This window comes from Sus scrofa, chromosome 18, assembly GCF_054392235.1.
Source record: "Sus scrofa isolate SSC_HxYL_T2T_F1_AM1 chromosome 18, Sscrofa_HxYL_maternal_Yorkshire_Landrace_v2.0, whole genome shotgun sequence".
Taxonomy (NCBI): Eukaryota; Metazoa; Chordata; class Mammalia; order Artiodactyla; family Suidae; genus Sus; species Sus scrofa.
In genome coordinates, this window is record NC_139400.1 from 31,948,086 (window position 1) to 31,954,358 (window position 6,273).

Here is a 6,273-nt window from a genome sequence, read left to right on the forward strand (position 1 = left end):
TATGACTCTTTTCTATAAAAAGGAAAATGTTAGAATATGGTCATTTAAGAGAAAAAAGTTTATTACAGATATTACGAAGATTCAAAGAGTCTGTCACTGATATTAATTGCTAGCTAAGTGCCTTTTGCAAACTGACTTCAAAATTTTAACTGCCAGACTGAATTACGTTCTTCTGAGCCTTGGAAAGAAAAATCATGGTGGTTTTCTGACATGATTAGGAAAATATTTATATCAATCTATGTATCATTCTTAGAGGGTAGAATTTGTTGGCTTTAGGGAAAAATTCATTTATTAATCATTTCCTTTCTGAAATAATTGCAAAAGTGTATGTTTTAGCTAAATTTATTTAAAGCAAACACTATATATATCACCTATGGCCAAAAGCCTCATGGGAATCTGAATTTTCACAGTTTTTTCCTTATGTCAAGTATATTACTAACCAAACTGCTTATGCAACCAATATTCATATGATGTCTCTCTCTAAAGCAAAAGCTTTCAAATGTGTATATATATACATATATATATTTATGTTTCTTTGTTTTGTGTTTTTTTGTTTTTTGGGGGTTGTTTTTGGCCACACGCGAGGCATATGGAAGTTCCTGGGCCAGGGACTGAATCTGAGCCACAGCTGTGACCTATGCTATAGCTGTAGCAATGCTACATCCTTTACCCACTCTGCTGGGCCAGGAATTGAACCTGCGCCTTGGCAGTGACTTTGCCAGGTCCTTATCCCACGGCACCATAGTTAGAACTCCCTCAAATGTGTATTTTTACTCCCTATATCATTATGCTATATTCATTGATTATTCTGGAACTTAGTAGAATGAACCGATTTGAGCTTTATCATTATGCAAAAAGCATTTGCATAGAAATGCTGCCTTATACAGCTTCAAGTCAGTAGCTTTGAAATAACTCCTAAATTGTGCTCCATAACTTGGTTGCAAATTTTATTCTTTTCCTATTCTTTATCTAGAGTTTTGTATAAGACAGATAGGGATAAGAATTTAATTTATAGGTGACTAAGCAATAGATATCAAACAAAGATCTAGAATTAGGATATTAAATAAAGCTTAAGTGGCCATAGCTATTTTTGCTAGCTAACTATTCCCTTACATAATTTTTATATATTCATGTATAAGGTCATTTCATGTTTTCAGCAAAGTCAGTTTTGCTGAAAATTGACATAGTATAGCAACACCAAATATTATTGAGGATATGAAGCAACTGGAACTCATCTATGCTGCTACTGGGAGTATAAAATGGTGCTGCCATTTTGGACAATAGCTTGATAGTTTCTTATGAAGTTAAACATATACCACCTAGGAATTCTACTCCACATAGAAGAATTTACTCAACATACAGGAAAATATGTCCAAAAACTTGTGCAAGAATGTTGAGAGCTTTGTTTCAAAAAATAAAACCTAAAAACAACCCAAATTTTTATCAACAAAGTTGAGGGATAACTAAATAATAGACTACTACTTAGCATTAAAAAAAAAAAAAAAAAAGCAAATGGACAAATGAATTGAGGTAAAAGCACACAGGAATAAAAGGGATAGGAAACTACTACACAGCTGGATCTCACAGAGTATGTTCAGTTACAGAAGCCAGAAACAAAATAGTACCTACTATAACATTACATTTACATGAAGATTACAAGTGTGCGAGACTAATCTATGCTGTTGGAAATTAGAATAGTAATTGCCTCTGGTGGTGGGGGTGGTATGGAAATCAGTAGAAATGGATATAAAAGAACTTTCTGGGGGTAATGGAAATATTCCTTATCTTAATTGGGCAGGTGGTGGCCCAGGTGTACAGCTTTTTCAGTACTCATGTAACTATACACTTAATATCTGTATGTTTCCCTATATGTAAATTATAATGCAATATAAAGAGCTCTATCCATGTGTAAATGTATAAAGGAATGGATGAATTAATGCTTGGAGGAATTAATTAATAAAAGCCATAGCTTCTGGATTCAAAAAGTCTAGATTTAAATCTTGGCTTTGTAGCTTCCTGGCTGTGCAACCTTGAACAGGTTACTGTATTTCTCTGTGCTTAAACTTAATTTACCACTAAAGAAACACTGAATAGTTCTAGGAACATAGTCATGCTTCAGCAATTCCTAGATATTTTGGTGTTTTTCTCTTTGTGACGCAAAAACATCAATTTGATTGTAACTCACATTGATGTTGTTTCATATACACTGTTTCTTTCTGGGAAGCAAGATAATTTATAGGCCAGTTGCCAAGGTGTGCCTTCTTATTAAACAAGCAGTAGTTTTTATTATACAAATGAAGGTACTAAATGATCACATGCCATTTTATTGTATTGAGCCATTAGCTAGATCTGTCCACAACTGACTGCTGTAGTATTAGCTGTTGGTGTGGTAGCTACAAAACCAACATATAAAGCTTAATTGAGACCATAGAAAAATTTGGTTGCACATATTTATATGTGTCTTATACTGAATTCTGAAATTCTTAGTTTAAATGAAGAGTCCTATGAATAGAAGTCTTATATACTGTCATATAATAGGCAGAGAGAAAGCCACTACTTTTTTTATAACTGAAATGGTAGAATTAGTAAGAGTGAATGTAACTCCCAGTCCATTCAATCTACCCACAAAAGCGTCCTTTAAAAACACTGGGGGAAAAAACTTTTAATGATTTAGGCAATCTTTCCCTAGGATTTATCTGTTAGCTGAAAAGGTTTTGAATTTCCGATTAGGACATAAAGTAGTGAAGGCATTATGGATGCTTGAGCCTATCTGACTTTAATGTCTTCTATTTAGCACTGTATATGTGAGCAATAAGGAAGTCATCCTGTCATCTCCCAGAGCAGCTATAGTCACAATGAATGATCAGAGAAAAATTAGTTTCTCCCAATGAGGTCATTCATTATTGCCCATGACTTCTTACTTCTAAGGCCACTAGAAAGTCATTCCTCATATTGTTAGCCCCTTAGGAGAGCAGTTAGAAAAGCAATGGACTTACCTGGTAGTGTTCACATTTATTGATCATAGGAAAGTGTTCTTCTTCCTTTACTCAATGAAATCTCGTCAGACTCCTTGTTTGAAGCCTTGGTTATTAATGTAAGTATATCCAGTTTTCTCTTATTCTGCTCAAAGAGATAGGTTATCCATCTTCCCTTTAAGAAAAGGTTTAACTCTTGGATGTCTGAAATTCTTGTGTCCATTTATATCAGATCTGTTAATGAAGCTCCAATTTTAATTCCTGTTTGGGTTAGTTAATGCCACTGCTTATCTGATCATGTAGAGTCGAGTCTATAAAAAGGGAACAGTATAGAGATTGGCTCACCATGACTTGAAAGCAATTTAGGGTGTGGGAAGTTAATTAGCCGTTTTGCCCTTTCATTTGTATTAGATAATATACTAGGCACTAGGTATCCTTTATATGATGAATTTCTTTTTCTACACACCTATGACTTTAAGTAAAAACAGTCGTTTTTCTTAAATATAAAGTCTTGCTGGACTTCCATACCTCTTACCTCTAGTAAAACTTCTCCTGGTCTTAGGAAGAACGTCAGTCACCATAGACCTATAAACATTTAACATATCTACTACTTTGGTCCTATAGGCTATGATTTAATTGCAGATTCAGTGGCAATTGAGTCCTGATATCTGTCCATTAAGTCTTGGACTGGAGTGAACAACTTATTTTGTGCAGAGAGAAAAAGTTTTCTAAACAAGGGATAAAGCCGTGACTGGATGTTGGAACACAACTTCAGCTATGTCCACACTTCATTAAATATATGTATCCAAATGATGCCAGACACCAACAAGATTATATTAGTCCAAATTATCTTCCTTTACCAGTTGTCAGAAATGTCAGGATTTTCCTGTAAATATTTCTGACATCTCATTGGCAGATTCCTTGCTAGATGCAAATTGAGGTGTTGGGGTGGATAATTAATCCTTTCTGCCTTTTGACTATTGATAAGTTGTTCAAAAGGGTTTTGCTAGGTCAAAATTTCATAAAGGGTTATTAAGGAAGAAATCACTAAACACTAGGAAAATGGGGGAAAAAAATCCCATATTTTGTGTAGGTGTTTTAAAACCTCAGTTTGAAAACTGCAGGGAAATTTAGTGCAACATATCTATATGATTATTCAAAAACAAACTAAAAGTCCTAAACTTATGCCTCTGCAGAAAGCCTCTTATAACGACCTTCTAGTTAAAAAGGATATGAAAGTAAAATTTCCCTCCAATGGCATTCTTAGCGCCAAAATTAATCATTTGCACAACACAATATGGTTATAGAAAACATTTTTTTTTCGCCTGTCAGTTAAGGTTAAAATTTTTGAATTTGGTAGTTAAATATTCCCTTTTATTTTCCTGTGTTCATTAATTATGGGGGAATCATGAGAGAATTAGTCCTTTTTAATTCACTTTCAGTCTATCTAGAAGATGGTGCTCATAAAAAAATGGCAACAATAATATGTTCTATAAATTTAATTATAGTAGTTGGATATAAATTGTAATCAGAAAGTTTTACCCTCAGTCTCAAAACAACCTCCAAATGTCAAAAACTGTAATCCTAATAGCATGTTTTCTGTGTCTCAAATTTATATAACTTATAATAATTATATATAATGGTTTCATTGTTTGGTCCATTTTGAGGTAATTCTTTCATGATTTACATGGGAGGAGAAATAAAGGTTTTCTTCCAGGCTTTGTAGAACCCAGGTATTGTAGCTGCCTCACTTGCATTGTAGCTAAGGTAGGACTCATGAAGCAGGAAAGAAAGGGCCCCATGTGATTCTCGAGTACAAGGTTGATGGAACTGACCCATAGCAGAGTCTGACTATGGAGGTACAGCCTTGCAAGTCAGGCTTCCACAAATGTTCAATACTTGCTTCCAGTCAGAAGGGTGGAACGAAATAATGGCTCAAGAGTCAGCAAACACATCACTATCTTTCAGATTTGTCTACAGGTAGTTGGCTCCAGGTTCATATCTACAAAAAGGAAGCAGGTCTCCAGTGCCCCAGCCACCAAGCTGGAGTTGGTGTAGGAGTTTAGGGCAGAGAAACAGGATTCAAACGAGGAATATGGCCGAATTTAAGGCTGGCAGCAGGTAAAACCAGCCTGATTAATTATAATTAATTAATGTTAATTATAATCATGATTGGACTTGAGACAGTGACAATTACTCTGTTTTGTTGGGTAATTATACTCCGTGATGTATATGTTTTTAGAAAAAGGGTAGAGAGGGCACATCTCATTGCTCTCTCTTGCTTCAGACAGGGTTGCTATGGGTCATGGGATGATTCTGAGCCTTCCAGTGACAGCCTTACCTAACACCTGTTCCTACAACAGATGCTGGAAAAAGTGAGGGTACAAGGAAAGAGGCAGGAGATAGGACACACAGCTTTAAATTCCACAATGGGACCCTATCTCTGGAATGACAGTGCTTCCTTTCTCAGGACTTAAGATACAACTGACTCGATCATCCCTTAAATTTTTCCTTAATGTTACAGCTGTTGGCTACATTTTAGATATTATCTGCTTGAACTGGGAGTAAGCTGAGGTCCAAGGGAACAAACAAAAAAGTGTGTTAAGTGATATTTGAAGACTAGATTCTTTTCTCTTGTAGAATCTGTTTTGTAGCCTATACAGCTGGATGGGGAGAGTAGGAAAAGTACCCCAAGAGTTCCTGTCATGGCTCAAAGGAAAGGAACCTGACTAGCACCCAAGAGGATGCAGGTTCGATCCCTGGCCTTGCTCAGTGGGTTAAGGATCCAGCATTGCCGTGAGCTGTGGTGTAGGTCACAGATGCAGCTCAGGTCCAGCGTTGCTGTGGCTGTGACAAAGGCCGGCAGCTACAGCTCCAATTTGACCCCTAGCCTGGGAACCTTCATAAAAAAAAAAAAAAAAAAAAAAAAGCAAAGTAAAGCAAAGTAGCCTAAGTGGAGAACATGGATACCCCTTTCTGCAAGCATGGATCTTGTAATTTTGCTAAAGGTAAAGATAAGTGTAGGGATATGGACATATTTCAATTCCAATGAATAAATACCAATGTTTAAAAAATCACATTTCATAATATTATGTTTTCAGCTACTTTCCAGTTGGGTGAGCATGGCTCTGAGGGAGTGACGTGCAAGACCACAAGATGCAAATGAGCTCCTGAAATTAAAACCTAGTTTTATGGTTTTTTTTTTTCCCTGCCTTTAAGGGATAATTTGCTACCCAAGTATACAATTAATATATTTATGTAACACTTAAATTGAAGATAATGTAGGAATTTACTAGTT